The sequence below is a fragment of the Sapajus apella genome, unplaced genomic scaffold, assembly GCF_009761245.1.
Source record: "Sapajus apella isolate SASKATOON/1434 unplaced genomic scaffold, GSC_monkey_1.0 scaffold93, whole genome shotgun sequence".
NCBI lineage: Eukaryota > Metazoa > Chordata > Mammalia > Primates > Cebidae > Sapajus > Sapajus apella.
In genome coordinates this window covers 4,849,618-4,869,363 of record NW_022437033.1, presented here as the reverse complement: position 1 = coordinate 4,869,363, position 19,746 = coordinate 4,849,618, and positions in this window count along the sequence as shown.

Sequence of the window (19,746 nt, the reverse complement as noted above, 5' to 3'; positions counted from 1 at the left end):
GTCCTAAAAGCGATTTTCAGTACTTTTCCCTGCTTTTGAAAATACAGATCTGGGCACAGTGGCTCATACCTGTAATCCCAGCACTTTGGGAGGCCGAGGTGGGTGGATCACGGGTCAGGAGTTCAAGACCTACTTGTCCAATATGGTGAATCCCCGTCTCTACTAAAAATACAAAAATTAGCCGGTCGTGGTGGCATGCACCTGTTATCCCAGCTACTTCGGAGGCTGAAGCAGAATTGCTGGAACCCAGGAGGCAGAGGTTGCTGTGAGCAGAGAAAGCACCACTGCACTCCAGCCTGGGCAACAAAGCAAGACTTTGTCTAAGAAAAAAAAAAAAAAAAAGAAAGAAAGAAAGAGAAAGAAAAGGAAAAGGAAATACAACTGAGACCCTACAGGGACATTTGCCAAAAACTGTAATTCACAAATGCAGCTGTAATTCCCATGACTACAGTGACAGAAGGATAATTTGGAAGAGTACATACTCAGACCACATGAAATTAAACTCCCAACCTTAATGATGGCATAATCCTTTCATTAAAGAGGAAACAAGATGAAGTCATTAAGAAAAAAACAATGGGAAACACAGGGAAAAGCAAAGCATTTTTGAGGAAATAAAACAACAAATCTACACATCTTGCCTTTCTGGATATATTTCATGTTATACAAAAAGTTATTTTCAGAAAGAGATTTTCCCAGAGGTGCTAAGAACACAATGTCGGTGAACACAAAAGCAGGTATGCTCTGGCTCACAGATCAAGGCCTACCACTTGCTGGTAAACGAGTGCCTGCTGAAAAGTCGGTATTCCAAATCCCTAGATGCCCAGCCCCATTTTGTTGAGTGCAGGAGTTTTCTCAATTTCTGAGGATAAGGAAGTGGGAGAAATTCAGTCTCCTTTGTGAGAAATCACGGCAGGAAAATGGAATACCTTCCCGAGGCAAAAGGGGAGAAATGGAACTACTGCTAGGAGGCCACAGCTGCTTTCCTTTAGTGAAAAGTGTTTCTGTGATGTTGATATATGGCTAATAAAGTATATTATTAATAATTCAGGAAAATAAAATAAAATTCATTCTGGAGTGAAAAACAGTCCAGTTTATAAGATCTGTGCACAATAAATATGACAGCAAAAGACCTGGACAAGTGGACAATAATTTATTCATAAGGCACCTCTGTGTACTTTTCTATTTGCCCTTTTAGTAGAAGATGTATGTGTGTCTATTTTATAAGAAAATTACTATCAGAATGAAGGATACTTAGGTTTCTTGGTTGCTGTGCTTTCTGGCACAAAGTGGTTCTGTTGCCTCTTGTATTAACATTCACATAATTTCATAGTGAGAACAATTTCAGTTAAGTTCTCCAAGTCAGAAGTTTCCTTGCTTAATCAAAACTACATTGGTATACCATCTCACGCCAGTTAGAATGGCTATCATTAAAAAATCTGGAGACAACAGATGCTGGAGAGGACGTGGAGAAATAGAAACACTTTTACACTGTTGGTGGGAGTGTAAATTAGTTCAACCATTGTGGAAGACAGTGTGGCGATTCCTCAAGGACCTAGAAATAGAAATTCCATTTGACCCAGCAATCCCATTACTGGGTATATATCCAAAGGATTATAAATCGTTCTACTATAAGGACACACGCACATGAATGTTTGTTGCAGCACTGTTTACAATAGCAAAGACCTGGAACCAACCCAAATGCCCATCGATGATAGACTGGACAGGGGAATGTGGTACATATACACCATGGAATATTGTACAGCCATCAAAAACAATGAATTCATGTCCTTTGTAGGGACATGGATGAACCTGGAAACCATCATTCTCAGCAAACTGACAGAAGAACAGAAAATCAGACACTGCATGTTCTCACTCATAGGCAGGTGTTGAACAATGAGAACACATGGACACAGGGAGGGGAGCATCACACACTGGGGTCTTTGGGGGGGAAATAGGGGAGAGACAGCAGGGGGTGGAGAGATGGGGAGAGGTAGCATGAAGAGAAATGCCAGACATAGGTGATGGGGAGGAAGTCAGCAAATCACACTGCCATGTGTGTACCTATGCAACAATCTTGCATGTTCTTCACATGTACCCCAAAACATAAAATGCAATAAAAAAATAAAATAAAAATTTTAAAAAAGTCCTGATGCAGGAGCCTTAAAGAAAAGAAAAAAAAAGTTTCCTTGCTTGAGGAGACTCCTAATCTGTCTTGTTCAAGGTCAAATAGCAGCAAATTGGCAATATTTATCTTTTCCTGGGAAAAAAAAATTATAACTTGTGTGTGAATTTTTTGAATACTTATTCAAAATTTATTTCTAGAAATTTTATAGTACTTATCTGGTTAATATATTTCTATTAAATTTCATGTCATAGCATGCAAAATTGGTTTGATACATGTGCTACAGTTTGCATATGCTTTGTTGAGCACCACCAAGTCTCCTATTGAGATTTGACTCCAAATGTTGTAGGTGGGGCTTGGTGGGAAATGCTTAGATCCTGGGGACAGATCCCTCAATAACGGCTTGGTGCTATTCTCAAGGGAGTGAGTGAGTGAGAGCTCACTATTGGTTCCCATGAGATATGGTCACTGAAAACAGGCAAACACTTCCTCCTCTCTTTTTCCTCCTCTCTCACCAGATATAGTTGCCAGCACCAAGCTTTCTGTTGAACCCACAGAGCAATGAGCCAAATGAACTTTTCTTTATAAATTACCCAGCCTAGATATTCCTTTATGGTAATATAAATGTACTAATACAATACACGAATCAATAAATGTGATGCATCACATTCACAAAATGAAAGCCAAAAAATATATAATCATCTCCACAGATGAGGAAAAATCATCAGACAAAATTCAACATAGCTTTATGATAACATTCAACAAATAAAGGTCATATATCACAAGCCGACAACACCATATTCAATTTTGAAAAGTTGAAAGCCTTTTTTTTTTTAAGATTAGAAAAAATACAAGGATACCCACTTGTTACAGTAGACAGCTAGCCAGGCATGAGTGCGACAGGTGAGGGGTCCCTCCTACACCCACCAAGAATGTCACAGGACCATAAGGTGATGATACGGCAGTTATCACACTGCCTCCGTAAAAAATAATAATTGACAGTATCAGGGAAAGACAATTTGCTGATGGTCCACAGTTGTCCCACTAAAGTGATAGTTGATTGCAGGCACCAGAGAGAGGCAATTTCTTGCACAGATAAAAACACTTGAAACTGGTAATCAGTTTTCAATAAAATCTCAGAAATTTGGTGAGTGAGATTGAGCATGCACATTAAGAGACACAATGGCAAAGTATAATCTTCTGGGGTCATTCCACTGGAAAAGGGAAGAAGGCCTCAAGTGGGCATGCATACAACTTCTTAACATGCTCGCCTCCCAAGAGTAAAGAGGGCACCATACCTTCTTCTCATTAGAGAAGAATGACAGGAAGAGGGTGCAAGATGCCAGCATATAATGTGCTACAATAAGGTTAAACGGGGTGGTTGACCTCCAAAGTGCCCGCTGGCATCTCTTTCAAGTGTACTTTCTTTTCTGCTCTAAAGATTTTTAGTAAACTTGCACTCCTGCTCTGAACATTTCCTTGGTCTCTTTATCTGACTTATGCTGCTCAGTCGAATTCTTTCTTCCAAGGAGGTAAGAATTGAGGTTGCTGAAGACAGGTTGGTAATTCGTACATTTGGGGTTCCCTAACACACTCTCACCACTTCCACTCAACATAGTTAGGGAAGTCCTAGCTGAAAAAATTAGGCAAGAAAAAGAAAAGGCATCCATTGGAAAAGAGGTAAAAATGTCTCGCCTTGCAGGAGAAATGATAGTGTTTACGGAAAACCTAGTTTCCACAAAAAGCTCTTAGAACTAACAAATAAGTTGAGAAAATTTTCAGGGTATGAAATCAATGTACAAAAACCAGTAGTATCTCTACACACTAACAACTGATCATGTAAAAAAGAAATCAGGAAAATAATCCCATTTATAATGGCATCAAGAAAAAAGTAAAATGCTTAGAAAAATTAATCAAAAAGATGAAAATATGTAACTGAAAAGTATAACACCTTGATGAAAAAAATGAAGATGAAACAAATAAATGAAAAGAGGTTTCATGCTTATAGAAGAATTAATATTACAATGTCCATACTTATGTAGAGAGACAAAATCTATGACTCATTGACATTCCTGAGAGAGAAAGAGAACAAGCAACTTGGAAAATATAGTTGAGGATGTAGTCCATGAAAATGTCCCTCATCTTGTTAAACTTTCACATGCAGATCTGAGGAATACAGAGCACCCCGGCTAGATGCTGTGCAAGACGACCAACCGCAAGGAATATTGTCCTCAGATTCACCAAGGTAAGTACAAATGAGAAAATCTTAAAGGCAACTAGAGAGAAGGGTTAAGTCACAAATAGATAAAGCCCTATCAGGCTAGTGGCAGATCTCTCAGCAGAAACCTTACAAGCCCAAAGAGATTTTTGGCCTATTTTTAGCATGCTTAAAGAAACGAATTTCCCAAAAAAGAATTTCCTATCTTGCCAAACTAAGCTTCATAAGTGAAGAAGAAATAAAATCCTGAGGCAAGCAAATACGGAGAGGATATGTTTCAACTAGGCCAGCCTTACAAGAGGTCCTTAACAGAATGCTAAACAGGAATTGGAGGAATGACATCTGTTACCACAAAAACACAGTTAAGCACACAGCCCACAGGCACTATAAGCAATGACACAAGGAAGTTCACATAACAAACAGCTAACAACACATTGACAGGATCAAAGTCACACGTATCAATGCTAACTTTGAATGCAAATGTACAACCATCTGATCTTTGACAAAGCTAACAAAAACAAGCAATTGGAAAAGGACTCTCTATTCAATAAATGGTGCTGGAATAACTGGCTAGCCACATGCAGAAGAATGAAACTAGACCTTTAATTTTCAACCTATACAAAAATTAACTGGGCTAAATACCCCATGTAAAAGACACAGGGTGGCAAGCTGGATAGAAAGATAAGACAAAATCATCTTTTGTCTTCAGGCTACCCATCTTACATGTAATGACACACAGGCTCTGAGAAAAAGATGGAGAAAGATGTACCATACCAATGGGAAACAAAAAATAGGAGGAGTCTCTATTCTTGTAGAAGATAAAACAGACTTTAAATCAATAAAAATTAAGAAGGACAATGAAGGACATTAAATAATGATAAATGGTGCCATCCAATAAGACTTGACTATCCTAAATGTTTATTCACTTAACATTGGAGCACCGAGGTTTATAAAGCAAATTATTTTGGGGCTATAAAAAGATTTAGACAGTCACAAAATAACAGTGAGAGACTTCGACTTCCTACTGACAGCATTAGATGGATGATCAAGGCAGAAAACTAACAAAGAAACTCTGAACTTAAACTTGACACTTGACCATTGGACATATTAGACATCTACATAACACTCCACCCAACAACCACAGAATACACATTATTCTCATCTGCACATGGAACACATTCTAAGTTCAACCATATGCTTGGTTATAAAGCAATTTTCAAAAATTCAAAAACATTGAAATCATACCAAGCACACTTTCAGACCACAGTGCAATACAGATGAAAATTAATGTCAAGAAGATCTCTCAAAACTACGCAAATATATGGAAATTAAACAAAATGCTTCTGAATAATTCCTTGGTGAACACAGAAATTAAAGCAAAATTTAAAAAATTATTTGAAATTAATGCAAATAAGGACACAGCATACCAAAATCTTGGGAATGTAGCCAAAGCAGTGTTAAGAAGAAAGTTTATAGCCCTAAATACCTTCATTTAGAAGGTAAGAAGATTTCAAATTAACAATATGTCTTTGCATTTAAAGGAACTAGAAAAAAAAAGAACTCTAAAGCTAGTAAAAGAAAAGAAATAGCTAAAATTAAAGGAAGCTTAATGAAATCACGATGGAAAAATCCACAGGAAAGATCAATAAATTCAAGTGTTGGCTCTTCCCAAATGTAAATAAGATTGATATACCACTAGTTAGATTAAAAAAGAAAAAAAAAAAAAAGAGAGAGGATCCAAATAAATAGAAATAATAAAGATGACATTAAAACTGACACCACAGAAATAAACAAGATCCTCAGAGATACTATGAACAAAGCAATAAACACAAATTAGATAATCTAGAGGAAATGTATACATTGCTGGAAATGAAGAGAGAAAGTAAAAATATCCCTGTTTACAGGTAACATATGTATTAGTCTGTTCTCATAATGCTAATAAGACATACTCAAGACTGGGTAATGTATAAAGGAAAGAGGTTTAATTGACTCCCAGTTTCACATGGCTGGAGAGGCCTCACAATCATGGCAGAAGGCAAAGAAGGAGCAAAGTCACATCTTACATGGCAGCAGCCAAGAGAGCTTGTGCAAGGGAACTCCCATTTATTAAACCATCAGATCTTGTGAGATTTATTCACTACCACAAGAACAGTATGGGGGAAACCACCTACATGATTCAATTATCTTCACCTGTCCCCACCCTTGACACATGGGGATTATTACAATTCAAGGTGAGATTTGGGTGGAGACACAGCCAAACCCTGTCAATGTAATTCTTTACCTAGAAAACCCCATGGTCTCTGCTCAAAAGCTCCTTAATATGATAAACATTGACGAAGTTTCAAGATACAAAAAAGAGTAGTATTTCTATACACCAAGAACATGCAAGCTGAGAGCCAAATCAAGAATACAAACACATTCACAGTTGCTACAAAAATAGTAAAATACCTAGGAAAACATTACATGCTCACGGAATAAGAAGACTCATTATTGCTAAAACGATCATACTTCCCAAAGCAATTTATAGATTCAATGCTATTCCTATCAAAGTACCAGTGGCATTCTACACAGAATTAGAAAAAATACTAGCCTAAAATTTCTATGGAACCCAAAAATATCCTGAATAAGTCAAGGCAATCCTAAGCAAAGATAACAAATCTAGAGGTATCACACTACCCAACTTCAAACTATACTATAAGGCTAGTTTGTAGCAGCTCAATCTCCCTAAGCCTTTGAATCCCTTCCTCTACATTAAGCCAAGGTAGATCAAGCATTTCCAGCTCTCTCACAGTGGGTGACCTTTTGATCCATATTTTAGCTAATGACCCAATAAACTATTAGAACCTTTTTTTTAGCTCCCCAAGCTATAGTATTAAATGCAGAATCCCTTCTTAGTGGGTCCAAATCAATAAATTCAGCCTGATCCAACTTTAAGCTTCTTCCACCATTATCTCAGACCCTTAATATATATTCCCATGCCTCTTCCCCAGATTTTTGATTATATAAATTGGACAACTCAAGCAGTTCTTTTGGAGTGTAGCACACTTCCTCTTGGGTCACACTCTCAACCTCTCCTCTAGGAGCTTGCAGGGACTTTAGTCTATCTATAGGTCTAGAAAAAAGCAGGGGTCTTGGGGGTGTATCCTGAGCAGAATCAACCTTCTTTTTCCTGGCAATTGCCTCAGGGGAGGCCATCACTGTTGCCTCAAGCAGTGCATGGTTAATCTCCTCAGACAAAGGTGGAAAGACTGACGGCAGCGTGGGTGGGGTAGGGCATGTGTTCACCACTGGGAGTGTGAAAGCTGTTTCCTCTGGCAAAAAAGCTGATCAGAATTTAGGAATTCAGTGCCCCCAGCCTCAACAGGGTCTTTTCACATGGCCTCATTCCAAATTTCAGGGTCTCATTCTTTTCCAATCAATGCCTTCACTTGAACAGTAGACACCTGGTGAGGCTGTGGGTACACCTTTCGTTGATGGTCAGCCGCTCACATGATAAGAGCTTGTGTCTCATTTTCCACAATTTCAGCTCTTTCTCTACAGGAGATAAGATTCTCAGGGCAATTTTAGAAGACTGGGGGCTCAGTATGTGTTCTGGAGCTAAGACATAGAATCCCTGAGTTCATCATTTTCTTTCATCACTCTCTCTAGTGAACTTAGGAGCAACCAACCAAATTCATTATATTCCTTGGTTCTCCCCAGGCAGAGAATTAGGAATATCAAATGCATTTATTTTGCATAACTCTTTAAACAGTTTATGCCCTTGACTGTCAGTGTTCTGCATACTATTACAAGTGGAGTTCTTTAGCTGGTTTTGGGGTTTCTGGAGTTGGCTGCTTAATATGATTAGACTCAAAAAATGCTAAGAACTCCATCCCAGTACCAAAATCTGTATTACTCAGGGTTCTCTAGAGGGACAGGACTAATAAGATGGACGTATATATGAAAGAGGGTTTATTAAGAAGTATTGACTCACACAATCACAAAGTGAAGTCCCACAATATGCTGTCTGCAATCTGAGGGGCAAGAAAGACAGTTTAAGTCCCCAAATCTCAAAAGTAGAGAAGCCGAGAGTGCAACTTTCGGCCTATGGCCAAAGACCAGAGAGCCCCTGGCTAAACACCTATGTAGGTTCAAAAGTCCAAAAGCTGAAGAGCCTGGAGTCCGACACTTAAGGGCAAAAAGGATCCAACACAGGAAAAGGATGGAGGCCAGAAAACTCAGGCCAGTCTAGTCCTTCCACATTCCTCTGCCTGCCTTTATCCCAGCCATGCTGGTAGCTGATTAAATGTTGTCCACCTGGTAGCTGGTTAGGAGGGTCTACCTCCGCCAGTCCACTGACTCAAATGTTAATCTCCTTTGGCAACACCCTCACAGACACACCCAGAAACAATACTTTGCATCCTTCAATCCAAGTTGACACTCAATATTAAACATCACACTATGCATACCCAAAAGAAATGCAATAAATACGTTGAAAACATACATACACTCCCAAGTTTTTGTAGCATTATTCAAAATAGCTGGCCAAGATATGGAGTCAACCTAACGGTTAAATGTCTAACAACCAATGAATGAATAAAGACAATGTGGTGTCTATCTATCTATCTCTCTCTCTCAATAGATGCACACACATAATGTACACATACCTACCTATACACGCACACACACACACACACATACACACAGCAGAATATAGTCAGCTTTTTGTACCTGCAGTTCAACCAACTGAAACCAACAGATCAAAAATATTTGACAAAAAATACAACAATAAAATACAATACCAATAAAGAAAAACACAGTCGAACAATTACTTAAACGGCATTTAGATTTTATTAGGTATTATAAGTAATCTAGTGATGACTTGAAATATACAGGAGAATGTGTGTAGGTTATATCCAAATACTATATAATGTTATATAAGGGACTTGAGCATTGTCATATTTTGGTATTTGCAGAGATCCTGAAACCTATCCCCTGTAGGTACTGAGAGACAACTACACTATTCAGCCTTTAAAAAAGAAGAAAATTCTGTTATTTGTGACAACATGGATAAACCAGGAGGACATGATAAAATGTGAAATAACCCAGGCACATGAAAATAAACACTATACGATCTCACTTATTTGTGGAATCTAAAAAGTTGAACTCACAGAACCAGAGTAGAATGTGGTACCAAGGGGGTAGGCGTAAGTTTAGAATCAGGAGATGTTTGCCACAAGGTATAAAGTGACAGCTTCTCAAGATATGTCCTGAAGATTTATTTCATAACATGGTGATTATAGTTAATTATAATGAATTGTTTACAACTGACACTTTAACAACATGCATTTGAACTGGGTGGATCCACTTACGAGCCGATTTTTAAAATAAATGTATTGGAAAATTTTTTCAAGATTTATGACAACCTGAAAAACATCAGACAATTCATGTAGCCTAGACATATCAAAAAATTAATAAAAAGATATGTCATATTGCATAAAATATATGTAGATGTTAGTCTCTTATCATTTACTGCCATAAAATAGACATCTATTATTAGAAGTTTTTTTTTTTTTTCAAAACTTGAAGACACAAACACAGCCTCTATAAGGCACCATTCTCAGTCAAGAAAAATCTAAACCAAAGGAAAGCCATGGTATTAAATCACAACTTTATAAAAATAATTGTAGTACATACTGTGATAATTTTGTAACCACTTTCTGTTGCTAATGTGATGAGCTCAATTTTTGCCAGTATTCACTTAAATAGCCATGTGATATGAACCATCTCCATGTGAACAGTTAATCTCTTCAGTAAATCGCACATAGCAGGCAAAAGTGATCTCTTGTGATTCTCAGGTATTTTGTATTGTGTTTAGTGCAATACTGTTAACCTTGAAGAATACCATCGGGCCAATACGAAGTGCCACTAGTGATGCTGGAAGTTCTGGCAAGAAGCAGAAATATGTCACGACAATCCAAGAAAATACTAAATTGTTTGGTATGTACCATAGACTGAGGTCTTTAGTTATGGTTTTTTGCCATTTGAAAATTAATGAGTCCAGCTAAAGGACCACTGTATAGAAATAAAAGAAAATTCATGATGCCTTCACTGCAGCTATGCTAGCAGCCACAAAGAAGCCTTACACTTTTTGTGAAATACCTTTTAATCTCATTGAAGGTGCAGTTTTTATGTGGATGCAGGTCTACTATAACAAAGGCATACCTACAAACTGTAATATGACTCAAGAAAAAGTGAAGTCATTATATGACAACTGAAAGCAAAAGGAAGTGTCGAGGATATAAAGCTAGAGAATTTAAAACAAGCCAAGGATGGTTTGATGTTTTTAGAAATGTTTGGCTTTTAAAATGTCAAGAGAATAAAACAGCTTCTGTCAACCAAAAGGTAGCAGATGAGTTCCCAGATGTCCTTAGGAAAATCACTGAGGAGAAAAGATACCTGCCTGAGCAGGTTTTTAATGCAAAGGAAAGTACCCTATTCTGGAAAAAAAAATGCCACAAATAACATTTTATAATATGAAAGAAAAGCAAGCAACAGGATTTAAGGCAGAAAGGGATATGCCAACTCTACTGTTTTGTGCAAATGTAGTTGGGTTTGTGATCAGGACTGCCTTTATTTATAAAGCTACTAACCCCTGAGACTTAAAGAAAAGATAAACATGAGATGCCAGTCTTTTGGTTGTGAAATAAGAAGGCCTGGACAATGAGTACCCTTTTTCTGAGTTGGCTCCATTGAAGCTTTGTCCCTGAAATCAGGAAGTACTTTGCTGATAGAAACTGGTTTTTAAAGTAATGTTGATATTGGGCAATGCCTCTAGCCACTCAGAACCTCATAATTTCAACACTAAAGATGTCAAAGTGGTCTACTTTCTCCCAAACACAAAGTCTCCAATTCAGCCTTGACATGAGGGCGTCATAAGGACCTTTAAGGGCCATTACACATTGTACTTTATGGAAAAGATTGTCAACACTATTGAAGAGAACCCTGATAGAGAGAACATCATAAAAATCTGGATGTATTACATCATTGAAGATACCATCCTTATAGAAAAAGCCATGATAGCTATTAAACCTGAAACAATAAGTGTCTGCTGGAGAAAACTCTATCCAAATGTTATATATGATTTCCCAAGGTATGACACAGAGCCAATCCAGGAAATTATGAAAGAGAATGTGGATATGGCAAAAAATGTTGAGAAGTAAAGGATTTCAAGATATGTACCTTGGATAAATCAAAGTGTTAATAGACACTCTATCTAAAGAATGAACAGAAGACAACTTAAAGGAAATGAGTGCTTCCGAACCAGTGCTCGATGATGAGGAAGAAGACGTAGAAGAAGCAATGCCAGAAAATAAATTGACACTGGACACGCTGGTAGAAGGGTTAGGATTATTCAAGTTTGTTTTTGACTTGTTATACAACCTGGACCCATCTATGACACAAGCACTAAAACTAAAGCAAACTGCGGAAGAATGGATATCATATAGAAACATTTCTAGAGAAATGAAAAAGCAAAATAGCAGGAATTGCAATGTATTTCTGTAAAGTTATGCCTACTGTGCTTGCCTTTCCTGCCTTCCCCTCTCCCTCATCCACCTTTTCTGCCTCTGTCAACCTGGAGACAGCAAGAACAACTCCCCCTGCGTATCCCTCCTCCTCTGCCCAATCAAAGTGAAGATGATGAGGATGACGACTTTTCTGATGATCCACTACAACTTACTGAGTAGTATATATTTTCTCTCCCTTATGATTTTCTTAATAACATTTGTTTATTGTAAAAATAACACATATAACACAGAAAAGATGAGTTAATTGACTGTTTATATTATTGATAAAGATTCTGGTCAAAAGTAAGTTGTTAGTAATTAAATTTTGCCAAAGTCAAAAGTTACATGCAGGTTTTTTATTGCACGCAGAGAGGGCACCTCTAACCCCCATGTTCAATTATGATTATTTGTACCTGAAAATTGCTAAGAGGTTAGATGGTAAATGTCCTCAACACACAAAAAAAACTCATAAGTATATAGGTCTATGAGTAATGAATTAGTTTGATTTAATAATTTCATAATATATACACGTATCAGTACATGTTGTACATCATAAATATACAGTTTTATTTGGCAATTATACCTTAAGCTGAAAAAATTACCATTCACTATTTTGTCATTTAAATGTGATGTAAATTTAATGCAAATATGTAAATATGAATTGAATTTAAAAAGGAATAGGAAAGACGATCTCAGAATTTTTTAAATTGTATAAATTTGGCATTTGGAAATTTTTTTTAAAAAATAAGAACAGTAAAATGTATTACCTCCTTTATTCCTTTTCTCCTGTTCTTCCCCTCTTAATGATGATCTGAATTTCTTACCTATATTATCTTCATTCTATCTGAATAACTTCTTTTAAGATATCTTGCAGGAGAAGTCCGTTGGAATCAAATTCTTTCAATATTTGTTTCTGAATATGGCATTTATTTTTCACTTTTGAAGTATAATTTATCTGAGTACAGAATGCTAGGTTTGTGGGAGGGAGACTCTTTAAACATTTTAGCTATTTCACTCTGATTTTTCTTGTTTATATGGTTTCTGATGAGAAGTCCAATCTAATTCTTATTCTTGCTCAGCTAGGTAGGGCATTTTAATCTATAATCTCTTTAAATTACAAAATTAATACATAGTAACTTAATCTACTATTTTATAATCTCTGTCCTATTTTCCCCATAGGATTTTCCCTTTAAGTTTGTCCTGTAGCTCTTTTCTCTGGTTATTAAACCAATAGCTATTGTTTTAATGATCATAGCTGCATGCTTTCATTTACACTTAGTAATTAAACATTCTGCTCATAACCCTCCCATTTCTCGCATGATACCTTTTATTAAAATATGTGTACTATTTGGCTAATTTCACTTACTTATTCTGGAAAATTAACTTTAATATGAATCTGGTATACTGCAGAATGTGACATTTAAATTATAACTATAAAAAATTTTTAAATGTTAGCATCTTTACAATATTGATTCTTCTCATCCAAAACTATAAATATATTTGTAGGTAATGAAGCCTAATATTTGCCTGTTGGAGGAGTTTGTATTTTCCTTATATAGATCCAAAAACGTTTACAATACATTTATTTCTTGGTGTTACAACTTTTTTAGCCTTTCTTGCACATAGGTTACTTTTACATTGTGTTTTCTGATTATTACTTATGTATAGGAAATCAAATAATTTGTTACATACTTGTTTTTTTCCCTGCACACCAGTTCTCATCATTTATTTTTTCTTCTCTAAGATTTTCCAAGTGATTAATTATATAATCTATGTTTTTGAAGCACAAACATTAAAATCATCCCACATTTTCAAATTGTCATAAGAAATACTTTCCTGGACATTACAATACAGACTAAGTCCAACAGAATGTGACACTGATTGCTTTGTTTAAATTCACCCTTACCCAGTCTAGGCTATTAGAAGTAGCTTATTCCCCACTGCTCTAGGACCTAGCTAGGCCTTTCTGTGAATTTTACTCTAGGATCATCCAAAGCTGCTCCAGCCCTGAGACATGAATTCACTAGAAACATTTTGCTAAAAATAATGACAATTTTAAGTATTATGCTCATCTTTGTTATTCTAACAAATTATTCAAATAATTTACATAAGATGTTTGGTTAGGAAGTTTAAAAAATGAATTAATATGATACAAATGAATTTGTCAGACATGAAGTCATGTTGTACTTATTTAAACATATATTTTCTTATGTGGCTTTTCAGTTGACAAAACTTTTCATCTCTTGTTTCCTCTGCCACTCTCTGAAGTAACAATACAGTTCCTGGGTCTGTTGCGAAGATTTCCAGGCATAATTAAAGTTTAGCACAGTTTCTGAAAAGTGCATTAATACTTGGTACATGTTTATCTTAATAATTATTTTTGTTACTTTTACTCTTGCTTTCAATAACACCCAGTGCAGGCATTATATCCTGTGTATAGACAGAGAAAATTGATGATTTGTTACGCTAAGTGAGTTGGTTAGGGCTGCACAGCATTGGCTTTTATTTTTGTAAATGTCGGTTTTGTCTGTTGATTTTATTTCATTGAAAATTATGCCAGCTCATTGAAGTGAAACATTTCAAAGATGGGTGAAGGAAAATGGCATGATTCACTCCACATTATATTCACTCTTCCTCTTGCCTTAAGCAACGCTAACATCATGGGGCATATACTTCCCCCCCACATTCCATGATCAATTTCTTACAGATTAATCAAGTACATATAATAAGGCATTTTAGGTCACTGATTGTAAAAAAGAAAAAAAAAACAACAACAAGAATTTGGAATTTTCCTTGTAAATGTTTCAACATCTTATTGTTCCCGAAGTGCTGGAGATGCAATGCAAACATTCCATTGCAAATGAACAATGGAATTTTTGGAATTTAAGAGTTAATATTGTAATTTACTAAAAGAGATTGTCAGCATTTGGATGTGTGTGTTGACTTACAGCAAATGCCGAATATGTCCAATATTGTTTAAGAATGCATTCTTTTTTCTATGGTTCCTTCATCAGTTATTAAGTCAGTCTCTCATTTTAATTAGAGTACTTTTATATTTAATAACTAGTATGAATATATATCTCAACTAATCTTTGTTTTTCAGGTTTCTCTTGAATATCCTGATCTACAACATTTTCCTACAGCTCAGTTCTAGCCAAAGTGCTTCAAATATTTAGGCAGAAAAGGCACGTGAGAATTTTATCCAACAACTTAGAAGCATGTTGGATAATTTGCAAATATTTTCTAGCATTTTGTAGGTTGTCTCTTAATGTTGTTAATTGTTTCTTTTGCTGTATACTAGCCTTTTAGCTTGATGTAATCCTATTTACCTATTTTTGCTTTTGTTGACTCTTCTTTTGAGGTCTTACCCCCCAAAATTCTTTGCCCAGACTAATGTCCTGTAGTGTTTCCCCAATTATTTCTTCTTCTTCTGGTAGTTTCATAGCTTTAGGTCTTACTTTTAAGTCTTTGATCCATTTTGAGTTGATCTTTGTATTGGTAAAATATGGGGATATCCAGTTTTCCCATCACCATTTATTGAAGACACTGTTCTTTTCCTCAGTGTATGTTCTTGGTGCTTATGTCAAAAATGTTTTGCATGTAAGTGCATGGAATTCTTTATGGGTTCTTTGTTTTGTTCCATTGGTCTTTTTGTAATTATGCCATTAGCATCTTTTGTTTACAGTAGCTTTGCCATATTCAAGAAGGGATTAATAATCAGAAAATAGAATGAACTTAATAGCAATTAACCAAAACGATTAAAAATGGGCAAAATACCTGAATAGACATTTCTCAAAAGACATACAAATGACCAACAGGTATATGAAAGAAATACATATTTTAAAATATATTTAAAAATACGTACTTAACATTACTAATAATCAGGAAAATGCAAATCAAAACCATAATGAGACATTTTCTCATCCCAGTTGGAATGACTATTATAAAAAAGACAAAAAATAACAAATGCTGGTGAGAATGCAGAGAAAGGGGAACACTCACATAGTGTTGGTGGGAATATAAAGTAGAACAGCCATATGGAAAACAGTATAGAGGTTTATCAAAGCACTAAACATAGAACTGCCATATGATCCAGCAATGCTACTACTGGGTATATATCCCAATGAAAGGAAATCAGTGTATTGAAGGGGTATCTGCATTTCCATGTTTATTGAAGCACTGGTCACAATAGAAAATATACAGAATCAGCCTAAGTGTCTATCGACAGATGAATAGATAAGGAAAATGTATATATACACAATGAAATATTATTCAGCCACAAAAAGAATGAGATTCTGTCATTTCAAGCAAAATGGATGACACTGTAGGTCATTAAGTGAAATAATCCTGGCAAAGAAAGACAAACTTCACATGTTCGCACTTATTTGTGGGAGCTACAATAGTGGATCTCATGGAGATAGAGAGTAGAGTGGTGATTATCAGAAGCTGGGAACGAAAGGGAGTGGGAAGAAGAGAAGTTGGTTACTGGATACAAAAATACAATTAGACAGAAGGAATAACTTGTAGTATTTAAAAATACAGTAGGGAAATTATAGTTAATAATAATTTATTGTGTATTTCAAAATCGCTAACAATTGTAATTTTTCCATCACAAAGAAAAGATAAATGTTTGATGTGATAAATATTCAAGTTACCCTGATTTGATCATTACATGTTGTATACATGTAGCAAAACATCACGTGTACCCCCAAATATGTTGAACTATAATATGTGATACCATCTGTGATAGTAGATGACATTTAAAATTTGTACAGCTTCAGGGAGAGTCTTAGCTCAGGACCTTAAAGAACCATCCTGAGACAATGCACATAACTGTGTTTTTTAACAGGTCTTTTTTTTTTTTTTTTTTTTTTTTTACCCTGAGGCCTGTTTCTATATATGGTAAGTGGAGCCTCCAATTAATGTTTTGTTCTGATGTTCAGTGTTGGACATCATGGTCTGTGAAACGGGGTCCCTGATTACTATCTATCCTTCTTGGCATGCCATGCATGACACGAACAGTGGTGAGACACTTGATCGTTTCCAGTTGAGTGACATGTTTTACTGGGAAGGCCTGTAGTACCTATGTTGTGTCCACACAGGCTAAGACATACCTTTTCCCTCCACGCTGGGTCAGGGGACCAATAATTGGCTTGCCAGTTCCTTCAATTCATCATTCTGATATCTCCAGTGACTTACAATACAAAAGAGTGCTAGAATGGGCTCCTCATGCTTGGGCTTGCTTCACTAATGTTTTTGCTTTGCCAAGTGTTGTTATTCCACATGTGTCTCACCCCACTTTTTACCTGCTTTTATTAGGATATGTAATAGGCAGAAGGTTTGTGCAAAATGAGGAATGAATATCCTTCAGTAGCCCAGTAAACCCAGGAAAACTTGGAGTTGTTTTATTGTCTGGGAAACAGGCTGTTGTGCTATGTTATCAATGACAGCTCTGAGTAGGTTTTATGTCTTCCCCAACCCTGTAACTCAGAAGTTTGATAGCTGCACCAGGTCCCTCTGTCTTTTTGGGGTTGACTTTCCATTCTCTGTGCCTTAGGTCATCAAAGATGGTTTTTAAGCCAGTCTCCAGAACTGTAAAAAACTCTAGGTTTAATATGTTATCATTAATATAGCAAAACACGGAGACCAAGGCAGACAAAGTCCAGACAGGTCCTGCGCACCCAAACTGTGACAGATGGTGGAGCTGTGCAGCTATCCTTATGGTAACACCTGGAAGGTCCATAATTGGCCCTCTTAAGTGAAGGCAAGCTGGTCTAGTGAATCTATAGCCAAAGGAATAATGAAAAAAGCATTAGCCAACTCAGTCACGGTATGGATATTTCACAGCTGAAGGATCAGTTGATTTAGCAGTTCAGCAATATTGGATACAACTGCATGTACAGGGGTACCATTTTGTTTAGCTTACAGTAGTCTCTCATCATTCTCCAGGTGCCAGTTGGCTTCTACACAGGCCAGAAAGATCTGTCACAGGGGATCTTTGCCAACCTGACTATTTGTACCTTATGCAATTTCTCAGTTGGGTGGTTTGAGAATGTATTCATCCATTCTCACATTGCTATAAAGACCTACCTGACAGTGGGTAATTTATAAAGAAGAGGTTTGATTGACTTATGGTTCCACAGGCTGTATGGGAGGCATGGCTGAGGAGGTCTCAGGAAGCTTACAGTTATGGCAGAAGGCAAAGGAAAAGCAGACACAATCTTCATATGGCTAAACAGGGGAGACAGCGAAGGGGGAAGTGCCACACACTTTAAAACCATCATATCTATTAAGAACTCACTCACAATCACAAGCACTGCAAGGGGGAAATCTACCCAGATGATCCAATGACTTCCCACCAGGTCCCTTCCCAACATTGGGAATTACAATTCAATATGAGACTTGGGTGGGGAAACAGAGCCAAACCATATTACAGAGTGTCCCCCAGCAGATAGTATTGTTTCATGTTTATTACCTGCCTGGGCTGGGGCAAGGGTACAGGCACCCACTTGACATATCTTCTTTTCATTCCTTGGTTACTTTCTGGACTTTGTCCTTGTTTTTATCCAGTTCACTGAGGTCCACCAATATTTCCCCCGTATCATAAATCATATTTCCCATTAATAGGCTAAGAAGTGTGACCAATGTCCCATATCATAACCCTTTTTAAATTGGAAATGACCGAGACATTCAATCAGTACCTAACATAATTTTAAGATTTTTTAAATATGCAAAAGGCTTACCTACAAGTGTTTATATCATTTACATTTACTCAATTTATTTTTGGCAGTTTATCTAGTTTACTCATGAGTGCCAAGACACTAGATAAAGCTAACCATTATTCCAACTTTTTCTTTTTTTAACCATTTTCATAGCCTGAGAGTATCAGGTGTTAACCTAAGCAAGAAACTTAAAGTTAAGCACATTGGCATTTTTGCTGATAAATCAAAAAATTCAGCTGTTTTCATTAAATTAACAATATTAAATTAGTTTTACTTATCCAAAAATCACAAAAAGATTCCTCTGTTTTTGGCTCATTTTATGGTTTTAAAACCTCCAGGTAAAACCCTGACACCTTAAAATACCTAGCAGAGGTGAATATAAAGCTTATCCAGTTAGCAAACCTAGACAAAAATATAGACTGACATGCCAGCAGTATCTCAATTTTTATTTTACCAATAATTTTTAATCCAGTTTATGTGCTGAAAATTACTAAATTCATATGAACCTAAAAATCATTTGAAATTATTTAATTGTCTATGTCCATACCACCCTGAACCCGGCCAATCTCATCTGAAATTATTTAATTTATGAGTATTCATTTATTTATAAGTCAATTTGGTAGTATGCTAGACATTCCATAATATATGTACATAAATATAAACACAATTCAACATATATATATACACAGACACAAAGATCCAACAGGTTTTACCTCAGAACTTGAGCCATGAGACAGCATTACAAACTCATTGTTTTACAAAAAAAAAAATGCATCTAAGTAATTTCTTACAAAATTTAGACCTGTTCACATGACTAAACTTTGTTTTCCCTGATAGGTAATCTAGTGAAGACTGTGCATCAGAATTTGGCCTAAGCAGTTTCCAAAGCAATTTAATTCTTTACAAAGCCACTTTTTACCTTTTTTACTTCAGGTCCAAATGAGTTACCAATGTTGACATTGTACCTAGAACTGACTGAAGTGTATAACAAAAACGATATCTCCAAGTAACCTTGCTTGAATTGGCAAGACCATAGACATTGACTTTTATCTCAATACCAGTAGCTTCATTACAGTAGATTCAAAGCAGGCAAAAAAAAAAAAAAAAAAAAAAAAAAAAAAAAAAAAAAAAAAAAAA